General features: G+C 44.8%; 1 protein-coding gene across 2 annotated transcripts in view; it reads left to right on the top strand.

Annotated features, from left to right (window-relative positions):
* Window positions 1–25884, top strand: part of LOC146811144 (uncharacterized) — a 217621-nt gene that overhangs the window by 167959 nt on the left and 23778 nt on the right. Inside the window, exon 9 of one of the 2 annotated variants that reach the window (XR_014966688.1) lies at window positions 19461–19483. The exons of the other annotated variant lie outside the window; for it this stretch is intronic. The gene's annotated coding sequence lies outside the window, so the exon portion shown is untranslated. The remainder of the gene's footprint in view (window positions 1–19460; window positions 19484–25884) is intronic. 2 annotated transcript variants of the gene reach the window in all.

The following is a 25884-nucleotide window of genomic DNA, read 5'->3' as shown; positions in this document are numbered from 1 at the left end:
CTTGGGAGATTTATTTGTTATGAAGTTACCTAATTTCCTCATTTACTGCAGTCTCCTCAGTATGAAATGCTTTCAGTTTTTTACTTTGATTCCATCAAGAAGGCATTCAGATGTGTCAAACAGTTGCCATAAATTCAGAATGTTAGCACTCTAGCTGCTCATTAGATCACTGTAGTAAAGCTACTGCTCACCAGGGAAGTCTGCTGCTGGAATTGAAAGTGCATGTTTCAGTCTGCATGTCAGAATTTTTAATGAAATACAAGAGGATTTGAGAAGTCACTCAAAATGTGCCCTAATTTGTATTTCTGCAGCACTAATCATACTTTCTATGGCAAAATGAACCCCCTCATTTTGTTCCTTTTTAAATTAAATGTTTTAAGAGTTACCACTTTATTCCAATCAAGAAGGCTTCAGGTGTGCAATACATTTGTCATAAGCAGGACTGTTAGCGCTCTTGTTGTTCTTTAGAACACTCTGGGAAGCCACAGTAGAACACAAAGGAATCAACTGACAGTCTCTGCACTTTTTGGATGTACATGTTTTACTGAGAATGTCAGACTTCATTCTCACATGACTGAGAAAGATAATGTGAATTTTCAGAAAATATGCTCTCAGTTTAGTTTATAGATCACCTTCCAAACCTCTGTGGGAAAAGCATGAGAAAATAGTTTTCTCTCAAACATGATTCATGATATCAAAGCAGAAGGCTTTTTCACATGGTAAAATCACCTTAGAACACACCACAATTCCTAAAATGAGTATGGTACCATCAACAAATGAATTATAATGTAACTAAAGTCTTAAAACCTTCTATTAAGTGCAATGCTTTTTAATGAGGTGCTATCATGTATATTGGTCCCAAGATGGCTGCCAACACTTCTTGGATGAAGTACTGACAGCCAATCAGATCTCACAATGAGATGTGTGGTTAGGCTCGGCCCAGATATATCTATCTTTTTATCTCTAATTTTCTCAGGAACTACTGAACGGATTTACACCATTTAAGCAAAAGGCACGAGTCTGAACTGAGGACTACCTCTTTGCCACATTTGGTGTATTTCCGTTGAGCAGTTCGGCTGTAGCTGCGTCAACAGGTCCTAAGGGAAAATGCATGGGGAAAATGCGTTTTGGGACCCCCCTTTTTTCTCGGCCCCCGCTTGACGAATCACAGTGAAATTTTCTGAACTGGAGCGGACCGGAGCTGGCCAAAAGTTTGGAAAATTTCGCGAATATTCATCAATCGGCGCCAATGTTTTTCCAAATAGAATGTTGCGGATTTCCTATGGAAAATAGGTCCTAACTATAACTACCTACTGGCGTCTGCCAGTAGGTAATATCTATATATATATATATATATTACCTACTGGCGGTCGCCAGTAGGTAGTTATAGTTAGGACCACGTTTCCATAGGAAAACCTCAACATTCTATTTTGAATAACTTTGGCGCCGGTCGACGAATCCTCGCGAATTTCTCAAAATAGGTGGGGCGCTACGCTCCGCTCCTACCCTGAAAGTCTCGGGGGGATCCGTCAAGCGGGGGCTGAGATAAAAGGGGGGTCCCAAAACGCGTTTTTCCCATGCATTTTTCCATAGGACCTTTAGAACGAGCTACAGCCCGAACGGCTGAACAGAATTACTCAAAATTTGGCAGAGAGGTAGTCCCTAGGTCAAGGAAGTGCCTTTTGTAGGTTTGGTGTAAATCTGTTCAGTAGATTCTGAGAAAATAGCCTTTAAATCAATATATATATCTGAGCCCGCTTACGGTACGCTTACCGTACGCTTACGGTAAGCGTACGGTGGCGTGCGCGAGCGCGATTCTGATTGGCTCTTAGATCTTAGTAAACATTCGAATCGGCCGAAACCAGGAAGCGGCGGCCGCCATTTTGTCTCTCGCACTGAGTGTTGTTTATCAAACATGATGGCCAAAAACATGTTACGGGGCTGTTTTGACAACTCCCTCCCACATAGTCATGTTGAGGGAGTCCACAAACATCCCCCAAGAGCAAAAACGGTTTTATTTTTTTTTCGGCAATTTCGCGGGGTACGCTTACCGTACGCTTACCGTAAGCGTACGGTAAAAAAATAAAAATAAAAAAAACACTATCCACACTTACCCCACCCCCTGTGCTTTTGGTGGCCGAAGGCCACCAAATGTACAGGGCTTATTAATAGGTAAAAAAAACTAAATTTTGGCAACATGAAATTATAAAATTGAAATAAAAAAAACACTATCCACATTGACCCCACCCCCTGTGCTTTTGGTGGCCGAAGGCCACCAAATGTACAGGGCTTATTAAAGTTGATAACGAACTGCGTTAAGTGGGCGCGCACGCCTCGAATGGCGTAAAGTAACTTAGCATTTAAAAAACCGTACAAATTCACTGAAAAAACCATAGGTTTCACACACGTTATAGTTAGGAATTAGCATTTAAAAAACCTTGCAAATTCACTGAAAAAACCATAGGTTTCACACATGTTATAGTTAGCGGAAATTTTACTGATAAAAAACCAGTGAAATTCCCCCGTTATAGTTAGTGCAGGCAACTATAACTCACGCGACCGCAATCTTCTGCTGATGACATATGTGTCTTTATGAAAAAAAAATATTTGAAATATATGTATAGCTAAAAATGTATGGAAGAAGACATGGGCAAATAAGTGTCTAAATACAGTATTAGCATCAGCAGAGGATTGCGGTCGCGTGAGTTATAGTTGCCTGCACTAACTATAACGGGGGAATTTCACTGGTTTTTTATCAGTAAAATTTCCGCTAACTATAACATGTGTGAAACCTATGGTTTTTTCAGTGAATATATATATATATATATATATATATATATATATATATATATATATATATATATATATATATATATATATATATATGTGTGCGTGTGTGTGTGTGTATATATGTGTGTGCATATATATATGTGTGGATATATATATATATACACACACACACACAAAACAAATCTCCCTAGGGTAGTGAAACTGTACAGGAATACACAGGCACGTTTCTCAATTTGTTTCAGCAAAACGCGATTCGTCACCATTGCCTTTATCAATTGCTGAAAAAGAAATAAAAGAAACATGGTTGAGTAATGCATTTAAAATATCCAAAAGATACTCCTATTGGCTGGTGACAGGGAGGCAAAGAGAGAGCTGTGCCATCTAGGTGCAATACCATATTTTGGCTGCCATTTTGGGTGTAATATTACAATTTTTGCTATGTCATCCTACTGGCTTCCTTGATCTATATCCTTGACCTTCTATGATTCAATCAATATTTGAAACTTCACAGTTATAGCTGATCGAGACTAGCAGGATTGGGTGTCTAGTGCCCGATGAACAGCAGCAACTATTTTGAATAGCTGCTCCTGGGAGTGATGGGGAGGCGGCTCATACAGAGCATGATTGTTACTGAGAGGACTAATATATAAAGCCAGTGGAATGAATAAGTGTAAACTGTCCATCCTGGTAAGCAACTACAGCAAGTGTACAGTGTGCAATTTGGCAGGTCAGTGATAAAACAGTTATTACAGCCTAAGACAATCAAACATACATTAAAACATTATAAGAGAAGAGGAAGGGGTGTTGCAAAGCCTCCACGTGTGGGGCCTCTTCAGTTCGACACAGTTTGCAATCCCCAGCAAACCTTTTAAGATTTTTGAACCCTCCTCAGGACAACATTGTGTGGAGACTAGAGGCAATAAAGTGCACATGCATAGCATATACGTAAAACATGAATTACCAGGTTCAGAGCACTGTAGCAGCTACGTGTGGTTCTCATACTGCCGAAAGCTGTAGCATTCCCATTAGATCCTTCTGCCTTATGAGCCATGCATGGCTTAAAAGGTTGGCCATGCTAGAGGCAAAGAGTGGTCTAGGAGCTGTTCTAAGTATGCGCAGGGCAACCTGGTCGTCCCATATGCCCAATTGCCGGAAGGTCGGTTTTAGGCATTTCATCCTCGGTGTATGCCTGGCAAACAAACAGAACGTGGGCAACACTTTCTACTGGTGCCTTGCAACATTGGAAGTCCCTTGGTGTTGGATTGCATGGGTGCCATTTAGCTGTTGTCTCACAAAAGGGAAATGTGACAAACCTAAAAAGGATATATAACATCCTGTCCCGAGGGACCGTTAATTATATCTGAAAAGAGCTCTAAGTATCTGGTCTGCTTGTGGAGATCCAATTCTGTGGTTTGGTTTGCTAAATTTGTGTTGTTCCACACCAATTCCAGTAAATAAGTTTAAGGTCTTCTTTCCTAAGTGGGTCCAGCTTGACCCAATGTGCTTGGAGCCCTAGTGCTGACATCATCTTCATAACGATGGAGATCCAGCCTACTTTGTTACTATGTGTCTATCCGGATGACCTCAGATAAGGCTTCTGCATAATGTAGGATATCTGGGATCCACCTAATGTGAGCCCAAAAGATCAGGGGACGAAGCCTCGCAATGCCACCAATGGATCGCCTACCCATGTCAAGCATGAGGGAGGTGAGGGGAATCTATTGTGGCAAAATAACTAGATCCTTTAAAAATGTATGCTCAGATCTGCATAGATTGTGAACCCTATCAAATCCCCACAGCTCTGCTCCATACAGTGCTGTACTGACTGCCTTTGCATCGTCGGCCTGGAGTGCAGCGGCCACCGGTCTGCTATGTGAAGAGCAATGCTCCTTTCCACGTAGCCCTGTTACCCTCTTGTGGCCATTCAGCATCTTTGTTAGCTGGGGCTTCCACAACATTTTATCTGATATTCGATCACCAAGGTAATCAAAAGTGCCAACTCTTTACAAGAGAGTCCCACGTAACAAGGGGCTGCCTTTGTAGGACATATGGGGATTTAAGGCCATAAATGTGGTTTTTGAGGTGTTGTTAACCAATCCCCTGTTATTGCAAAAGAGTTGAAACCTATTGAGTAGACGCTGCAACCCCACTGGGGTCTTTGACACCAGCAGGGTGTCATCTGCGAATAAATGGGTCGGTACCTTATCACCTCTCAGAGTTGGTGCATCAGTTTGTTCTTCTTGCAGGAAGCTGGCCACTCCATCCGTATAACCTCTTCAGTGCCCATGACGAGATAGTCTCGTCATGGAGCACGGTAGCGCTGTGCCCATGACGAGACTATCTCGTCATGAACCCCACCCACTAATAAAACGCCCGGCACAGGAGGGGGAAAGGGCGTGGCACTGAAGGGGTTAAGGGGAGAATAGGGTGGGAGTGAAAACACAACCCTGTCTAACTCCCCTACTGACAGGAATGCAATTGGTCAATTGCCCCTGCACCCCTCATCTAATCTGTGCTAATTGTGTTATCACCCATTGTGGATTTTATATCAATTGAATCATACACTGACTCACCCTCTCTGACATTTATCTCATAGCTTCTCTTTATCCTATGTTGAAGTATTGTTTTTTATTGCTGAATGGTGTATGCATTTATACACTACCTATTCATGCACATACATTGTTACAAAATCATCATGTAAGTTCAAGCCACAATCAGTGAATACAATGGGCCCGGAAAAATCATCAGCAAATTTCAAGCCCACTAATTTACATTAGAGTCAGAAATGTGTGAAAAATTAGAAGTGTGCTGTTTACACCTGATTACAATTTCCATAACCAGTAATTGCACATCTGCCTATTTACATATGATTCTGTTTAATATTGACTTCACAAAATGCCATGTGGTACAATTTTTTTTTTGCAAATTTGCTTAAACTTTTCCTTGTCTTCCATGGTGGGGTAAAGTGTAGCCATATTGTAATCATAATGTATATGCAAATGGAAGTCTGAACCCAAAACAAGGAAACAAAGCCCATTGTAATCATAGCCTTTGTGTTTTTAAAGTAGGTTTAAAGGGGGCTTTGCAGGAGCAATTCTAATGTTTGATGTAGGCTGGTTCACCTCTCTCTTCTGGCACAGTCATTCTGTGCACTCAAAGCTCCATCATACCGTTATAATATCAAGTGTGGTGTGGTGTGGGGGCAATGGTAGGCCTGAGACATGTTTGAAGCACTACTTATGTTAGTGCACAATGAATGCTGCAAACCTATTAGTAGTACCACTTCACTAGGGACGTTTAAGTAAATTAAACATGCCAGTTGATTATAAGGTAATCCTACCATGTTTTAAAGAGAGAGAACAAGAGCTTTGGTGCTGGTTAGCATTGGTAAACTGAGCAGAGTCCTAAAGCCAGCAAAATCAAAGTCAGCAAACAGGAGGGTTGTAGGCAAAAAAGGGGGAAAAGATCCAAGGATGCTAGGTGTAACATTTATGAAATACGCAGGCTTATACATTTGATGTACATAAGAAAGCAATAAAGCATGCATTCCGAAGCTAACCTCAGTTTTAATATTTTCTGTAAACACTGTCCTTTATCTCCATTTTCGTCTGGTTGTCACTAAGGATAGTATGGTTGCTGCAATCCAACAAGTTAAGGTGAAATTAAGATATCGTCTTACATTTGTGTACTTCTAAGCTTTTATTACAGTTGAAAGCCACAGATCAATAAGCCTTGTTTCAATAATACCTGCCTGTGAAGATCATATAGTTCTAATAAAGACCTTGGGTGCAATGGCAGTACTAGAAGGGGCATGTGGGACCTGAGCCCTAGTCATATTTGTCCTTGCCCCTCTTGTGCCCCACCATCACAACTGCTAATGATACCAGGAAATGACACAAGCAATGCACTGCACGTTGCCACACACATTAATTTGCCCTATCACTTTTCACTGTAAAGCAGAGTTGCTTGTTTAAAATATTTAAATCTGACTTTGTATGTGTTTTGGGTATGTCAGTCAGTCAGTCAGTCATAAGCTTTTATTCGATATGCAAGATATCTTGTAAGCACATAAAAAATACAATAGACACATAAAAATCACAGTTACAAGAAGCCAGTATGAAATTCATAAGAATATAAAAAAGGGCATAAATTTCCCATAATAAATTATCTAAAAAAAGAATTAAACAGCTACTGACAATCTCTTGCAGCGAATAAGCCAGGACCACTTTAAAAATTTCGCAATTCCACACACAAAGAGGGGGGAAGTGTCCGTAGTTAAAATACGCAGGGCTTCAAGGTGACTACGTGTGCCCATATTGCGACAGAGGGGTTTCAACCAGACACCCCTGGGCCTTGCATAGTCCGGACAAACAAATAAGACATGTACAATAGTCTCAGCCTTGCTAGGGCAACACGCACAGTTGGGAGAAATGCGGGGCACAGGTGACCAACTCGATACCAATGCACTTAGGGGGAGGCATCCAACTCTAAATTTGAAATAAAGGGCTCGGTCATAAGGGAGAGTTATCAAGTCCAGGTAGGGTTCAAAAGCCACAGTGTCTTTAATTTGCAAAAAGGCGACAGTCGACTTGCAGTGATTAGAGGTTGTATTTAACCGCTCCGCACACCAGTTCCAATAATGCGCCTTGACAACTTCTTTTGTAGGGGCTGAACGTGATGACCAGCAGCCTCCTAGACCGACATTCTCCAAAAGCTTTTTGGTATCTCTAAGCCACTTTATTTTAGCCCAGCCCCCCAAACTCATAATTTCTCCCAAGGCATCAGCATAAGATTTCAATTCTTCACCCCTCCAGATTCTTGTCCATAACAAAAGCGGGCGAAGCTGGGCCTGGTCTTTAATATTTTTGCAGCCCATGTCCAACCGGACAGGTACGGATGGAGTACTCAGGGGGACGGAGATAAGGGATTTCAATAACTTACTCTCCGCTGTCTCTAGGTCTTTCAAACAACAGTGGCCCCACAATTCTGCCCCATACAAGGCTGATGACACTACTTTAGCCTTGTAAATATCAACTACTGGGGTGAGTGATCTTCTTGGAGAGGCCCTGAACTCCCTCATAAGGGCACCTCCCACTCTCCTGTGACTGAGGACCATTTTATCAATATGACTAGCCCAGGACATCCTATCCGTAATACGGATGCCAAGGTAGTCGAATTCGGCTACTTTCTCTAGGGGGATCGAATTTAAAGTCGGAGGGCGGCCCAGTTTCTTAGGAGGATTTAGGACTAGATATTTTGTTTTATCCACATTTATTGTTAATCCTCTTGCATCACAGAACTCCTGAAATCGTGTTAATAATTTCTGGAGACCTTGAGGGGTCTTCGAAATCAGGAGCGTGTCGTCCGCAAATAGCAGGGTGGGGATCCGGACTCCACCGAGACAGGGGGCGTCGGCTGGTTCTTGCTGGAGATGTTTTACCACCCCATTCACATAAAGTGAAAATAGGGTTGGTGCCAAGACGCAGCCCTGCCTTACGCCCCTAGAGACTGGAATCTTCTCAGTAAGTTCACCGTTTTTACCCCAACGGACCTGGGCAAAGGTATGGGCGTGAAGGCTGATAAGAATTGACAAGATGTAAGGGGGTAAGCCCAGCTCGAGGAGTACCCTCCAAAGATCTTCTCGGGGGACTAGGTCAAAGGCAGTCTTCAGGTCTATAAAGGCCAGATAAAGGCTGCCCTTGCCCAGTTCCACCACCTTCCACCCCAATAATACCAGCCTAAACACCTGCTCAATTGTCCCCATTCCAACCCGAAAACCTGCCTGAAAGTCTGAAAGAATTTTATTCTCCTCCACCCAATGGAGAATCCTTCCAAGGATAGCTTTACCTGCTATCTTTTGGGTGGAGTCGATCAGACTTATGGGTCGGTAATTACCTGGAGCTTCCCTGCACCCTTTTTTATAAATTGGGACCACCACCGCCCCTTTCCAGGATTCAGGTACTGCCCCTCCCATCATGATGTCATTAAGTAGCGCTGCTATGACCCGTGCCCATTCCGCTGGGTATGCCCTCATAAGGTCTCCCGGGAGGCCATCGGGACCCGCAGCCTTGCGTGGGGCTACCCACCCTATAACCCCCTCAAGTTCTAGCGGGGTAAAGAGATCGTAGGCATGAGGTTCAATTATATGCGTAAGAGCCATCCCCGCATTACAATCCCCATCTGGAGGGAGGTATAAAGACCCAAAGTGCTTTACCCAGCTTTGTGGCGAGATGTTACAGGGTCTCATAAGTGCATCGGGGTTTTTCCGTGCACTTATAAGTTTCCAAAATGCCCTTGGGTCTCTACTTTTGCTGGCCTGGAGCAGGTCATCCCAATATTTATCTTCCCACTCCCTCCTGGCTAGTTTAAGAGAGTTATTGTAGGCCCTCCTTGCTTCCTGTATCTCAAGACGGGACTTAGCTTTGATCGCCTCAACTAACTTAGCCTTTAGAACCCTACATGGTTGGGAATACCAACCGTCGGGGGGTTTTTTAGAGAGTTTATTACCCAATTTATTGTGGTGAAGAGTAAAGACATTAGTCAAGGCATCTGTCAGGGAGACAAAGAGCCCACTCGCTCTGCCCACACCTTCCGAGGATGTTCCAAGGTTTAGTACTGTATGGTTTAGGAGAGATTTTATTTCTTCTACCTTCCCCTCTGATAAAACCAGTTTGGCCCATTTAATTCGCCTACCACAAGGGGAGACTTCCGATACCTCAGGTGGTGCTGCTACCTGGTTTATAGAATCCTTACTTGAGTGACGCCACCACTGAGCCATACTTAAAGAAAGCAGGTTGTGGTCGCTTTCAACCGAGGGAACCACCTGCATGTCCTTTACATAGGGCCAAAGACACACGTCTACTAAAAGATAATCTAACCTAGAGGTATGTCCGGGCCTATTATACGTGTGTGCGCCCAGCCTATCCGAGGGTGTCCTCCCATTAGCAGCCCTTAGATTGAATTCAAGGCTCAGGGAGTATAACTGAAGCGCCACTTCTGACCACCTCTTGATCGGTGGGATTTCCAGAGCCGGAATCCCCCACCTAGTGTCCTCCTCCTCTTGGTCGAGGGAGACGTCCGAACCCAAAGGCTCGAACGTACAGTTCATATCACCTGCAACCAATGTACGAGACTTATATGGGGTGTTGTTTAACAAAGTCTCGAGTAAAGATATTACAGGAGACTTTCTCCCGCCCACGGTTCCCCGGGCATAAACATTATAAACGTTTAAAACAACTCTCCCCCTTTGGTCTATTAAGGTTATGTTTTGAATGTCAGGAGAACCTGTGGGGAAATCCATAATTCTGCAATCAAGAGATGCCGCAGCCCAGATAAGGAGGCCACCGGCTGGGCGCCCCCTCCCTGAAGATGAGACATGCGCACGGGAGAAATAGGAGGAAAAACCCACCCTGTGGACCGGCACACAACTCCATGTCTCTTGAAAGAGGCACAGAGAGTGCTCGTCAACCTGTGTAGTAAAGTCAGGCAGGGGCAGCTTTCCTGCAATCCCCGCGACATTCCAGCTGAAAACCTTAAAGGCAAGGTCCGTCACAGCCGGAGTGCTGCAGGGCACCGGAATGTCCCCGCCTGTAGAGCTCCTCGGGAAAACGTGAGGACAGCAAGGGTCATGCAAGGTGGGTATAAGGTCACCTATCCCACTTGTAGGATTACTTTTGCTAAGTGATAATATTTCCACTGAATCTACTCTCTGCCCAGCTTCCAGTGAAATCGGTCCCGCTGACCACAAATGTTTCTCCCTGGTGTCCCCTGAAACCCCATTCCTATTCTGGTCAAATCCAGGGGGACTTAAGCTTCGACCGGTAGAGTCAATGATATGCCTGGGGTAAAAGAAGGAAAGGTCTACCACTTTAACCCCCGGGACCCCCATATTAGGAACAGGGGTACAAATCGATGGTACCACTCTTGGATCTTGGAAATTTACAATTATACAGTCCCCCTCCTGTGTTTTTTCCCCGTGTCCAACCCAGTCCACTCTAAGGACACTCAGTATAATGCCATCCACACCTAGCGGGATTGGCTTATTTGCCTTTAGCCAGTGGATACACTTATTCTTAAGTGATTGATGATTTTCCAACTGGCCGTCCTTTAAAGGAGGCACATTAACCATGACTGCCGCAAAGGGTTGACAGTCTGGTGGAAGGTTTACTGGGGGAATTTGTCGTACTTGTTTACTAGAGGCAAGTGAAAGGGTTGATCTAGTGGTAGGATGGGGGACGGACCTAGGGGATTTCTCTAAGGCTAACCTGCTAGAGTTGGTACATGCCCCTTGTTTTTTAGGAATTTCCATTATGCCACTCACTACCTGTGGCTGCTTCTGTCGGGGAGACTTAGGCTTATTTTTATCGGGCTCTATCTGGGTTTGAGGACCCTTTTGCTGAAGTCCTGCTTTGGGACTTGGAATAGATGTGGAAGCTAGGGAAGATGGGCTATTAGAAGCTCCCTTCTCACAGCATAGTGGATGCTTAGAAGCTCGCTGAGATGAAGGCACGTTCCCGCTTGCAACCAGGTTCTTAGCTTCGGTCACTCTACTTGTTTGTTTAACTGCTACTTTAAGTGAGTGAAAGCCGTCAAGGGTTGATTGCTCGAGTTTGTCAATCCTATCCCCAAGGCCTTTAACTTGAGTTAGCAACGGATTCAAGAGTCTATAGACCTTCTCAAGAATATTTTCTACCGTCGCTAAGTCCGTAAACTTTAAAAGTTTCGCACTATTTGGGCCAGAGTGTGGCTCCTCAGGAGAGTTTACAACATCCCTGGGTATGGCCAGTTTATTCACTATAGCTTTGGCCCTTGTAGTTCTCATACCCACACCAAAAGGCTTTCTTGAATTTTGATAAAGCACGGCCTGTCTAACTGGGCAGCCCCTTTTACGTTTACAAACCTTTTTGCTTAAGGGCCTATTCTCCTGTCTAATGATGGTTGTTTGGGAATTATTGGGGGACCTAACTATCTCCCCTTCTGGTAATCCCAAGTGCGAGGTGGACGAAAATAAAGGTTCCACAACACTAGTGGCTTCACTTGGGACATTGATGGAAGATGATGCAATCAGTTTACCAAGACCATCAGGCTCCATGGTGACTATTGGAAAAAGAGCAGCCAAACTTTCTAGCCTGCCTATATTTTGTTCAATGTCAACCAACTGGGGTGGGTTTGAGGAAGTACCAAAAACACTAGGCGCAGTATCGCCCTGGAACTGGGTGCTGGCAGTTATAAGTGATGATTGAGCATCGCCCCCCAGGGATGAACGTCTCGAAGGGAGGTAGACCTCAGATAAACGCCGCTCAGACATTGCAATCTCCTTATCAATCACCGCCGCCACCCTGGTAATGAAGCGGTCCATAGTTCCAATAATGGGGCTTGCTGCATTTGGCCCCCTTACGCCTTCATTCCTTAACAGTTTACCAGAACGGGTAGACATAGTTTAGTGGGTACGAAACCGGAATATGTACTCACAGGTCTAGCAGAAGCAAAGGACGTGGCCCAGCCCAGCCTCCTTCTGCCTCTGACGGCCTCAAACGGTCCGCCCTTTGTCCGGGCTTCGTCTTGGGCGTCCCGCGTGGCGTCCCGCTCCGCTGGTACTGGTACTGGTACTATTTGGCCAGGTCAGGAGCCAATAGGAAATAGGGGTGGTCCGTTTATTCCGTTAGTGGGCGGGATGGCGGGAAGGCGGGCCGCTACACAGCTGCGGCGCTCTGCAGTTCAAGGGCTCCTGGGACCTGCAGTCCCGTCCGGCGACTCCTTTTGCGAACAGCAACCCAGGGACACCAGGCTCAAGTGGTGAGAGAGCCTCCACCTGCTATACGATGCGGGACGTTTGGTTTGTTGGTCTCTACCCTGTTCTCTGGTCTCCGTTCCTATTCCGTGAAGGCTGTGAGAGCGGGGGAGGAGGGAGTTTTTAAGGGGTGATGGGCTATGGACCATGGGCAACGAGCAGGGGAGCAGGGAGCGTTTGACAGGCAGCACCAGGCAACACCGAGCACCAGCACTGCTCCCCGCTCTCAAAGCTCCAGTTTCAAGCACCAATCCAGCCCAAGTCAGCACTCAATCTGCCCAATTTGCCCTAGGTGGGGTGCCTCGTCGATGCTCCACGCTGCTCCGCTCCTGTCTGGACACCACACCTCGCTTGCCTGCAATAGCGCTGATACCAACTCGCGCTGAGAGTTCTTCTCTGCTCCTCCCTCCTCCTCTCCTCTAGTCAACGGGTGACCGGGAAGCAGGAGCCGGAGCAGGAGTGGGTGCCAGCAACTCTCTACTCAGCTCGCCAGGGGTGTCAGGTCACCAGCAGGTTCCCAAACGGCACAAGCGTATGTGTATATGTTACTATCATACTATATATATATATATATATATATATTCACTGAAAAAACCATAGGTTTCAGGGGTGTTATAGTTAGCTGGACTTTTCACTTGTACAAAACCATTGAAATTCCCCCGTTATAGTTAGTTCAGCTAACTATAACTCGCGCGCCCGCAATGCACTGCTGATGACGTCACATATTACATCACTCATGACATGGTCAGTGACATCACTCATGACATCACTGATGACATCTCAAATGACATCACTGATGACATCACTGATGACATCATCCAGTGAATGTGTGTTTTTCTGAAAATTAAATATGTTTTATATATGTATATCTCAAGGTCGATGGAAGAATAAATGGGTATATAAGTGTCTAAATGGATGATTTGTTTTTGAAAAATTGATTGTGTAACTGACTGATTAAGTGTATCATAGTGAATACATGGCTTAGTGAGTAATGTTTAAATATGTAAATATCTGTATCAGTCTCTCACTTTGTGTATAAGTGGCTGCATGGGTTGGTGAGTAGCTACATGGGTGTCTATATAGGTTATTAGTTGGTTTTTTGAGTATCAGTCTGAGTGTCTGCATGGTTCGGTGGGGGGTATTACGTAGTGCATAGGTGCATGAATGAGTGACTCACTGTTTGTATGTGTTGAACACAGCATGTGTGCAGGACTGTATGGGTGGATGAGTGTGTGTATGGGTGTGTTAGTGAGTGAATGACTGTCTCAATAGTGTCTTTATGAGTAACTACATATGTTTTAAACTAGTATATGTGACTATTGGTGTATATATGTGAGTATATGTGAGAGTGAGAGATTGAAAGAGTTCCTGTATGAATAAGTATGTGTTTCTATAAGTGATTGTTTAAAAGACTAAGTATGTGTAAGTTTCCGTAGAAGTAAGTGTGGTGGTGTGTGTATAACTGTATATGCAAGTAAATGTATGTTTGATTCTTTATTAGCATGAGTGACTATGTGTGTGAGTAACTCTATGGATGAGTGGCATTGTGTAACAGGATGTATAGGTGCATGAGTACATATGATGAGGGAGTACATGTATGAGTGACTGTATAGGACTGTTGGTGAATGTGTGGATGTGTATGTGGATCTTAGAATTACTGAAGAGGTTGTTGTAACTGGTATTGGTATGTCCATTGTTTTGAAAATTTTAGTCTCTATTTTTGAATGTGTGTATCAAAGGTTATATTAGGGTGAGAGGAGGTCTGCCACTCTATCACAAGGATGATGTCATCAGTGATGTCATCAGTGATGTCATTTGAGATGTCATCAGTGATGTCATGAGTGATGTCACTGACCATGTCATGAGTGATGTAATATGTGACGTCATCAGCAGTGCATTGCGGGCGCGCGAGTTATAGTTAGCTGAACTAACTATAACGGGGGAATTTCAATGGTTTTGTACAAGTGAAAAGTCCAGCTAACTATAACACCCCTGAAACCTATGGTTTTTTCAGTGAATTTCTGAGGTTTTTTAAATGCTAATTCCTAACTATAACGTGCCTGAAACCTATGGTTTTTTCTGTGAATTTCAAAGGTTTTTTAAATGCTAATTTCTAACTATGCCTACAGAGATAGGACATGTGAAGAAAGAAGAAAAAATGCACAGAAAGAAACAAAAGAAGTGCAGAAAGAAGCAACCAAAGTCCTCAAATACGAAGATAAGTGCAGGAAGAAGGATAACGTGCAGAAAGAACAAAAAGAAGACCAGAAAGAAGCCTTGTTGCAAAATCATCCCGTACCCTCAACTTTTTCAGACGGATACTGGTGGTAACTAGCCAGTCCTAGAGCCAGTGCTATGTTAAAAGACACTTAGAATACAGTGAAAACACCTACATACACTAGGGAACATTATGCGTTGGGGTCCCCCTGTGATTAGCATGACCTCCTCTGTAAGCCCCTAGTATATAATAGGGCAGGGGGATTAAAACTACCTCTTAAAACAGGCCAAAGGGCGTTTTTGCACACGTTAACTCAGGCCCCGTCCCCTCCCTTCACCACTGTGTAAACACGCCCTGTGTCCATTTTTAGTTGGGAGATTAAGTTCATTTGAATCCTGAGGGTCCCTAGGGTCCAACTAGCCCACTAGGTACCTCCAGTACATGCCACAGAGCTGTGTTGCAGAGAGGTGTAAAAAGTGGCACGGCCTGGACCACCTCTCTGCAATGCAGCTCAGTGGCGCTTACTGGAAGCACTTGGTGGGCTAGTTAGCCCCCAGGGGCCCTCAGTAATGAAGGGAAATTATATCCCCAATTTAAAACGTGCCATAGTGCGTGTTTGCACACGTCACCTCAGGCCCCGTCCCCTCCCTTCACCACTGTGTAAACGCGCCCTGTGGCTGTTCTAAGTTGAGAGATTAAGTCCCCTTGAATCCTAAGGGTCCCTAGGGTCAAACTAGACCACTAGGTACCTCCAGTAAGCGCCACAGAGCTGCGTTGCAGAGAGGTGTAAAAAGGGGCTTGGCCTCAGAACACCTGTCTGCAGCGCAGCTCCCTGGCGCATACTGGAGATGCCTGTTGGGGGTGCGTTTGCAGAGTGCTGCACGGAGGGGGCATGGCCTCCGGCACGATGCCAGTCTTTTATTTATTTTAATTTTTTAAGAAGGGGGGCTGTGTGGTTCCCCTTCTTATTCTAATTTATTGGCCCTGATGACCCCATCCCCCAGGGCCTGTCTCCTAATTATATTTTTTTGACCCCAATCCCTAGGGCCGGCCACTGTTTTTTATTATTTTAAAAAAATATTTATTTATAGACACACCTAGGACATGCTGGACAAACCGTACGTACCTATCACCATGACGATTTGCGGGACATTCATTAAAAGGCGACTATGCATGCAATGAATCCACGTGGAATGTATTTACACTACTAGTGAAGCTCTGACATGTCTGATGCCCTACCGTGCCTAATCCCGGTAGACACCCTTGTCGTTTATTAATACAAACATGGGTAGCTATTGACGGGCACATTTAATACACATGCACACCAAGCCATTCAAAGGGGATTCGACAAAAATTCGACCAAAACTATGCAAGAAACCCCCCTCACGGTTAATAAAACACACATCCACTGCCGGATGTGTAATACTTTTTATTTTACTCTCTGGAAAGGGGACGAACATCACTTGAGAGTCACAGCGCGCTCCTGACAGAGCCCAATGCTGTATTACACCCACCATTGCCTGCCGAGTGCCACACACCTCTGTGTTGTATTCCACTAGCTAGTGCATATGCTATGACACTCTCTAGCCCATGTGCACTGTAACACCACCCCGTGAATATGTCATGCCACACTTGTCTTCGCACGGGTTATATTGCCCCATCTAACGTGCCTTCCTCGATGCCTATGTTATAACGCACAGTGCTATGCCATACATATTACAATCTGCGATCCATATCTGTGTCACAGTGCATATGCAACGTTACACTCCCCAGCACATATTTTATATTACAACTTTAGAGACTAGTTAGGTTACACAACACTGCCCTGTGCATATTACACTCCAAGGCGCATATCGCATAGCACGCGCTAGTGCCTGTGCTATCTCGCGCTCTCCAATGAATCTGTCATTGCGCACAATGTATTGCATATTATATTTCACGCCCGGTTCATCTTATATCACACTTTTTGGTGCATAGTTTATACCATACACTACATCTAGTTTTCATTTTCAATCGTGCTCTCAGGACTATGTTCTATATAACACTGTGTTCACCTACCCTTTTCACGGGCATTACATTTTGCGATAGGGGGTGGAGGGTCAGGGGGTGTTTCTGCCAAGTGAGCCCGGAGTCACAGTCACAAACGTCCTCTTCTTCCTGAATAAAAGTGAGATTATGCTGCATACTTGTTCATATTTTAAGTAGTTCGCACAGACTCAATGTTTTAAAAACAATAAAGTTCCTAATACCCGCCTTCTCTGAACAGTTAGCTTGCTGCCCCATCCCCCTCCTCCCTATCCTCTGTTGTGTGAATCCATGGAATAGCCTCCTCCCTCCTGCCATGCATGGTCTGATGTGCTGCCACTGCCCTCAATTTAGTATGATGTACCATTCCACTCCTCCTGCCCTCCATTGCCCAATTCTATGCCCCATCATTGACCTCCTGCTTAAACTCTGTGCTTAGCTTGCTGCCCCTATTCTCCTTCCCCCTGCCCTCCGATGTCTTTGTGCATGCCCCTGCTCCATCCTTTTTGCCCACCATGTCCCATGGACCTGCCACTCCTATCTACTGTGAGTGTTCTGTTGAGCTGCCACTCCCCTCCCACCTGCCTAGCATTGTCAGATGACTGTAACCTGTCCCTGCCACCTCCACCCTGCCTGTCCACATGCCATGCCCCTATCCTCTTCCTCCTGTCCTACATGGTCCATTGTACTGCCACACCCTTCTGCCCTCCCTGGTCTGTTGTGCTGCAACTGCTCCTCCTGCCTGCCCCGTGTGGTCTGTTGTGAGGTCCCTTCCCCTGAACTTTCTTGTCTGTGCACAGGTCCTGACCCTCCCTTCTATCCTCCATCGTCCTTTGTGCATGCCCCTGCACCCTCCTTCTTGCCCATCATAGCCATTGGTCTTCTGTGCTGCCATGGCCCCTCCCACCTTCCCTGTGTGGTCAGTTAGCTGCCCCTGACCCCCTCCCACCTTCCCTCCATGGTCTGTGTGTATGCCATCACAGTCTCACTGTTGCTCTTCATGGTGTGTCTTGCTTCTAGTGCCCATCCTGCCTGACCTCCATGGCTATCCTGCTGCTCCTGCTCTGCCCCCTTGCCCCCAGCCCTCTGTTTACATGTGAAGACCCCTACTCCCTCCCTCCTGGCTTGTCTGTTCCATTGTAATGCCCCTGATCCGTCCCTCCTGCCCTTTATGGTCTGTAATGCTGCAGCTTTCTCTCCTGTCTGTCCATTATGGTCAGCTAGCTACCATTGCCTCTTGCCCCTCTGTTCTCTGTTGTCCATGTGCATGGTCCTGTCCCCTCCCTCTTGCTTTCTATGGATTGTTGTGCTGCACTCCCGTCCTGCATGCCCTGTGTGGTGTATTGTGCTGCTGCAAACCCTGATGCCTGCCCTGCAGGGTCAGTTTGGTGCACCTCTCCATGTCCCTCTTGTCCTCTGTTATCCAAGTCCATGTCCCTATCCCATTTCCTTCCATGATCCAATGTACCATACTTGCGAACATTTTGAACTTGGTAAGAGGGAGATTTTGAAAAAAAACTGGGGTATTGATTTTCCCCTTTGAGTTACATTGAAAAAGAGGATATTGTAGACAGGAGACAGATCAAATAAAGCCCATTTGAGCTTAAAAACATTGGACGTTTCCTGGCTGAATCGGGTCTGTTGGCATGTATGGTTGTACTACCATTGCCTCTTCCTTCTGCCCACAATGGTCTATTACATTGCCACAGCCTTGAAGGAGGGTAGATTTTGTATCACAGGGGGCCCCTGGCCCGTTCTGTCCACACCTGAAGTATGAGACCCTTGTCCTTGCCCTGCCAGCCGCATTTGTAGGCCGTATTAAATTGACCAGCGGGTCCTGTGTTGCTATATAATTATCCTGAGACATCCTTACCACTCAGCCAGCATAAAACCCCTGTGTAGGCCCTTCTGTTCAATATGTAGGCCTCTTTGTTAAATTGACCATAGCTCTGCAATTTTAGTGTATAGCAGTCTGAAGGCAGGTCTGCGAGGCCTTCTGCTCCAAACTAGTAGCCCCCACCCTACCCGAGTGCTCCGTGCTCGGTATCAAAGTTCAACATCCCACTGAAGCTGTCGACATACAGTAGGCTGCATCCTGGACTGGTACTTGCTTCCTGGGCAGGTTTCCCGCTTTTAAGGAAGTGGCAACCGCAGAGCGTCAAGTTAGGAGAACTGAGGAGATTTTGTACATGAATATATTGAATTCCCGTACAATACCCATTATTTTCTGCTTGCTCTATGGAACTTACGATAAGCGATTGGCCTGAGAGACTGACCTTTTCACCCAGTCCATTGTCAGCATTAAGTGGGTAAATGACGAAATATCTGGTAAAATCTGCAGACGAAGCTTTTGGGTAGCATACGTAGGTAGATGTAGCGTGCAAAGGAGCCCACAAAATGATATAAAAAGGGAGCACCCACAGATATCGACGGACTACCTCGCCGTCTGTATGTAGGTTAACAGGCTGTGCAGGTTTTCCCCAAGAGCTGGGAGCTCTTGTCTTCCTTTGCTTAAAATGTCTTGCTCTGCTTTGCTTGAAGTATCTTATTCTATTTTACCTATATGAAATGTCATGTTATGTTTAACCATTGTTCTCTTTACTTTTGCATTTAAAAGATTTTGTATTGTAATTGCAGGAATGCTTGCTCTAAGAGTAAACGTGAGTGTTCCTAGGTAACATTTTCCTTGGTGTAACTTGTTTCTCATGATGCATTTATAGATGTGTTTTCTCTCTCTCTCTGTCAGTACATTAATTGAGATACAGAGAATATCATGACAGCTGTATGATTATCTGGATTCTGTATTTTGTACTTTATGTCTCTATTCTGCGGTTTCTTTGAAGTTGTATCTTCTCATTAAACTGCCATTGTATTCTGCCACCAATTCCATGTCTCATATGTCTGTTTTCTTCATTTTTGGAGCAAGCGTTCCTAGGCACCCCGGCTCAAATTAAGGTGCCCCTTTTGTCCCTGACTCACTCTCCTGCTCAGTTCTGTGGTGGCTCCCGGGGCTCTGGGGACCGCCTCTAGCTTCCTTGACCCGTAATAGATCTTCCCTCCAACAGCCTCTCTTGCAAGTCCTGTATTGTTGGTTTGTTGCCCCTGCCCCCCTTTCCACTGCCCTCCATAGTCTGTTGTGCTTCCACGGCCCTTCCTGCCTGCTCAGTGTGGTTAAATTGTTGCCTTTGCACTCTCCTACCTGCCTTCAATTTTCAGAGTCCGTGCCCCTGGCCTTTGCCTCTCAACAGTATCCCAATGAACAACTAGATTGCTAACATTCTATATTTATTACAAAAGTGTGGAACGCCTGACATCATCTTGATGTAATCAAAACTGTAATACCTAGAGCATTTCCTTTAGAAATTACATATATGAGAGGGTCTTATTGGCATCAAAATTATGGTTAGTGCTCTAAAAGACTAAAATAAGGACATTTTGTCTGAGTTTTCAAATAGCGACAAAGCACTTTTAAATTATTTGATATCTTTATGTTTTTTTATCCAGTTGACCACTTGATTAAATGTTGCACTTAGGGGAGAGGATGTGGTGTCACTCTTACGTTGTTTTTTTGTTACTTCCAGAACTGCAGACTTTGCAACTGGGGAACCAGGTTGAAGTTTCTGCTTCAGCTCGACATTCTGTGATTCTGGTCAAATCACTTAGTCTCCCCATGTCTACAACCAAAATGAATTTGTGCTTGTGTGATGTAACCAATGCTCATGTAAAGCACTCCAATACCTGACAAGTCTGCACTATATAACACTGCAAAAACACTAAATAATAAGTGTTTTGCACACTTCTGTCATTGGGCTATATTTGGGCTACATCTGGGTGATTTTGGGCTACATTTGGGCTCTTTTGTCTCCGGTGGCCATCTTGGGAGATTTATTTGTTATGAAGTTTCCTAATTTCCTCATGTACTGCAGTCTCCTCAGTAGGAAATGCTTTCAGTTTTTTACGTTGATTCCATCATGAAGGTATTCAGATATGTCACACATTTGCCATAAATTCTGAATGTTAGCACTCTAGTTGCTCATTAGATCACTGTAGTAAAACTACTGTTCACCATGGAAGTCTGCTCCTGGTATTAAAAGTGCATGTTTCAGTCTGCATGTCAGAATTTTTTAATGAAATAGAAGAGGATTTGAGAAGTCACTCAAAATGTGCCCTCATTTTCTTTCTTCAGCATTAATCATAATTTCTATGGCAAAATGAACCCCCTCATTGTGTTCCTTTTTAAATTAAATGTTTTAAGTGTTACCAGTTTATTCCAATCAAGATGGCTTCAGGTGTGCCATACTTTTGTCATAATGAAGACAGTAAGCGCTCTAGTTATTTTTAAGAACATTCTGGGACATTCTGTCATTGGGCTATACTTGGGCTACATCTGGGTGATATTTGGGCTACATTTGGGCTCTTTTGTCTCTGGTGGCCATCTTGGGAGACTTATTTGTTATGAAGTTTCCTAATTTCCTCATTTACTGCAGTCTCCTCAGTAGGAAATACTTTCAGTTTTTTACTTTGATTCCATCAAGAAGGCATTCAGATGTGTCACACATTTGCCATAAATTCAGAATGTTAGCACTCTTTTTGCTCATTAGATCACTGTAGTAAAGCTACTGCTCACCAGGGAAAACTGCTGCTGGTATTGAAAGTGCATGTTTCAGTCTGCATGTCAGAATTTTTTAATGAAATAGAAGAGGATTTGAGAAGTCACTCAAAATGTGCCCTAATTTTTCTTTCTGCAGCACTAATCATACTTTTTATGGAAAAATGAACCCCCTCATTTTGTTCCTTTTGAAATTAAATGTTTTAAGAGTTACCACTTTATTCCAAGCAAGATGGCTTCAGGTGTGCCATACGTTTATCATAGGTAGGACTGTTAGCGCTCTAGTAGTTCTTTGGAACACTCTGGGAAGCTGCAGTAGAACACAAAGGAATCAACTGACAGTCTCTGCCCTTGTTGGATGTACATGTTTTACTGAGAATGTCAGACTTCATTCTCACATGACTGAGAAAGATAATGTGAATTTACAGAAAATAAGCTCTCAGTTTAGCTTATAGATCACCTTCCAAACCTCTGTGGTAAAAGCATGAGAAAATATTTTTCTCTCAATCATGATATCCCAGCAGAAGGCTTTTTCACATGGTGAAATCACCTTAGAACATACCACAATTCCTAAAATGAGTATGGTACCATCAACAAATGATTTATAATGTAACTAAAGTCTTAAAACCTTCTATTAACTACAATGCTTTTTAATGAGGTGCTATCATGTATATTGGTCCCAAGATGGCTGCCAACACTTCTTGGATGAAGTGCTGACAGCCAATCAGATCTCAGGATGAGATTTGTGGTTAGGCTCCGCCCACATATATATATGCTTTTAAATGCTATTTTCTCAGGAAATACTGAACAGATTTACACCAGACCTGCAAAAGGCACTTCCTTGACCTTATGGCTACCTCTCTGCCAAATTTCAAGTAATTCTGTTCAGCCGTTCGGGCTGTAGCTGTGTCTAAAGGTCCTATGGAAAAATGCATGGGAAAAATGTGTTTTGGGACCCCCCTTTTATCTCAGCCCCTGCTTGACGAATCCCCCCGAGACTTTCAGGGTAGGAGCGGAGCGTAGCGCCCCACCTATTTTGAAAAATTCGCGAGGATTCGTCGACCGGCGCCAAAGTTATTCAAAATAGAATGTTGCGGATTTCCTATGGAAACGTGGTCCTAACTATAACTACCTACTGGCGACCGCCAGTAGGTAATATATATAAATTATATAAACATATATTGTTCATGTGAACAAGACCTCTTGAAGGTCGAAACGCGATGTGCCAGAGGTGCGTGAGATGAAATAAAAATGTACGAACTGAACATTGGGTCAGTTTTCGTCTGTATCCAAGAAATGGATGATGTGTGGCTAAGTCCTATAAAGAAAAATATATATATATACACACATGTGTATGTATGTATGTATGTATATATATGTATATATCTGGATAATTGGATATATCTGTGTGTATATATTACCTACTGGCGGTCGCCAGTAGGTAGTTATAGTTAGAACCTAGTTTCCATAGCAAAAGCATTTTTTGATTTGCTAATAACTTTAGCATCGTTCGACAAATGTTCGCGAAATTCTCCCCAAAAAGGTCTATCCAGGTCAGCTCCTATCCTGAAACTTTGGGGGTGATTTGTCAAGCGAGGGCTGAGAAAAAACAGGGGTCCCAAAAAGTGTTTTCTCTATTGTAATTTCCATAGGAAATTTTATTACAGGCTACAGCCCGAACTGCTGAATGGACTTACACCAAATTTGGCACAAAGGTAGAGCTTGGTTCAGAAAGCAACCTTTTTTTTTTTAAAAGGTGTAAATTCGTTCAGTAGTTGCTGAGGAATAAAAAAAAAAAAGTTTCTGTATCTGTGGCAGTGGTGGGTTCGCGCACCCTCCCGACTGCGTTCTTCACTGTGATTGGGTGCCACGACCACGGGCTTCACTGTCGTTGGCTACACTCCAAACCAGGAAGTGTTGGCAGTCATCTTGTGACTCGGTAGAACCGAGTTACAAGAAAACAGGCGAAAAAAGATTAAAAGAGAAGAAAAGGGGGCAGGGTAGAAACACCGTGACACCCTAGAACTGCTAGGGCCACAGGCCTAAACATTTTTTTTTTATAAATAAAGCATCAGAATTGACCCAGGGCGTAGTTCGCGAAGTAGCACTATGCGAAGCTACGCAAAGTGCACTTCGCACTACGCGAGCTACGCGTAGCACTTCGTGAACTGCGTAGTACCCTGTTCGCACAGTGCAAGATGTCGTTTTCAATGATTGCACAGTGCGGACAAGCAACCGGCACTGTGCAATCATTGAAAACAGCATCTTGCACAGTGCGAGCTGTAGTTTTCTGCTGCTCGAGTAGATTTTTACTCGAGCGGCAGCTTTCTCAACGCGGACTGGTAGTTTCTCATCGCGAGCGGTCGCGAGCATACGCGACCACTCGCAATGAGAAACCTGACCTCCTCGCCTTGAGAATCTCGCCAGGAGGATTATTTTCCACGCTCGCGATCGCCAACTAGATGTTGCTGATCGCGAACAAGGAAAAAGTCTCGCCGGGATGTCATTTTGCTTGCTCGCGGTCGCCAACTTGACGTTGAGGACCGCGAGCAAGCAAAAAAGGACCGCTGCACTACGCAACACTACGCTACACGTGTTTGCACTGTGCTACGTGCAATTCGCGTAGTGCGAAGTAGCGCAAACTTCGCAAACTACCTGAGCGTAGCGTAGTGCTTTGCCCAGGCTTAATCAGAATGAGCATTCGGTGCTCAAATCCGGAAAAAAAAAAAAATGAAGCGGGGGCTCCCTCTTCATTAAAATGATCCCCCGGTTGGGCCAGGTTCCGGGGGCAATCCTATAATTATATTGCTGGGGCCTGAGGGGCCTCTGCAGCCCTGGGGACCACCACCTCCCATGTAAATTAGGTGCGGAAGGGCACACGGCCCTCCCGCAGCACAAGGGATTGCCACCTCCCCGGGGCTTGTTTTGTAATTGTTCAGGGGCCTCTGAGGCCACCCCAAGTCCCAGGGATTGCACCCTCTGGGGCTTTAATTAAATATGCAGGGTGGGCCTCGTGGGCACCCGAAGACCCGGGGACCACCTCCTTCCCAGGGCTTTGAAAATAGAGGGAGGGGGGTCATGCCTTCCCCCTCCTGCAGCGCTTGATGGCCTTAGGGATAGCCACCTCCCAGGGCCGGCTCCTGCAATGTCCAAGGGTGTGCATCTCCGGGACATTGCCATTTGCTATGACAGGGCATGACCATGGCTTCCACCCAGTGATAGCAAACCCTAGTTTGCGTTGTTGAAGCAAGAGGAGGAAAACCTTGTCTTGCTTTAATAAAGGAAGGAGAATTAATTTTGGGCAAGGGAAGCTGCATGTTAGCAGCTCCTGTTGACCAAAAGCAATGCCGGCTTCCGTAGGAGTCGGGGAGCCGGGAGAACGTGGGGACATTGGGGCTCCCCCCACAGTCCCCAACAGAGAGGCCAGGCCCTAGGGGGATGGGGTCCCTGGAGCCAGAAGTGGCCTGGGAGGGGTGCCACGCTGCCCCCTTCCCCTTTAAAAGAAAATTAATGAAAATTAATGAAAATGAACGTTTGAAAAAAAAAGTTTGGAGTCGCGACCCCCCATGTCCACCCCTCACAAACAAATGTGATAGCAACCTTTCTAAATCTGGAACATAACAAATTGGCTGATGTCGTACAATTATATAAGTCAAGATGCATGTGAGGTTGGACAATTGAGAATCATAGTCATCTATGGATTTACATATAAAACATTTTATTTATACAAAACAACAAATTAAAAGTAGGTACAGCCACGGCGTGTCATCCCGTGACAATCTGTGAATCACATCCTGCAAGACAAAAAGTAAGGTAAGATTGTGTGTTATGAGTCCATCAAAAGAGAGAGAGAAACAGAGAAAGAGTGAGAGAGAGAGAGGAAGAGATAGAGAAATAAAGAGTGAGAGAGAGGAAGAGAGAGCGAAAGAGAGAAAGAGGGAGAGAGAGGAAGAGAGAGAGAAAGAGAGAAATTGTGTGAGAGAGGAACAGAGAGAGAAAGAGAGAAAGTGTGAGAGAGAGAGGAAGAGAGAGAGAAAGAGAAAAAGAATATGAGAGAGAGAAAGGAAGAGATGGAGAGGGAGAGTGAGTTCCGAGATTGCGGACAAAACCCTCACAGCTCACCTTTCCGCCACCGGTGTGTCTCCAACCACGTGCTGGGACATACTCTAGCCCTCAAGCTCGCTCATCTGAAACATAGTTTAGAATCAGTAATGGCAGAGTACATACAACTGCACACGCCTTCATCACTGCCTGCCCCTGCGCACCCAAGCTGCTATACACCATCCCCTCCCACCGCCCAGTGATGACTACCCGCCGCTGCACAAACAAGCGTCTCTGCTCACCTTCCGCCACCGGCGTGTTTTCAAGAGAGCCTATGATGTGAAGGTTGCACGTTTTTTTCTGGGTCTTTATATCGCAAGTGCCGAGAACATATCAATGCACAGCGACGAA

The sequence above is a fragment of the Triturus cristatus genome, chromosome 7, assembly GCF_964204655.1.
Source record: "Triturus cristatus chromosome 7, aTriCri1.1, whole genome shotgun sequence".
Taxonomy (NCBI): Eukaryota; Metazoa; Chordata; class Amphibia; order Caudata; family Salamandridae; genus Triturus; species Triturus cristatus.
Note: the sequence above shows the minus strand (reverse complement) of the source record. Positions and strands in the feature narration are given on the sequence as shown.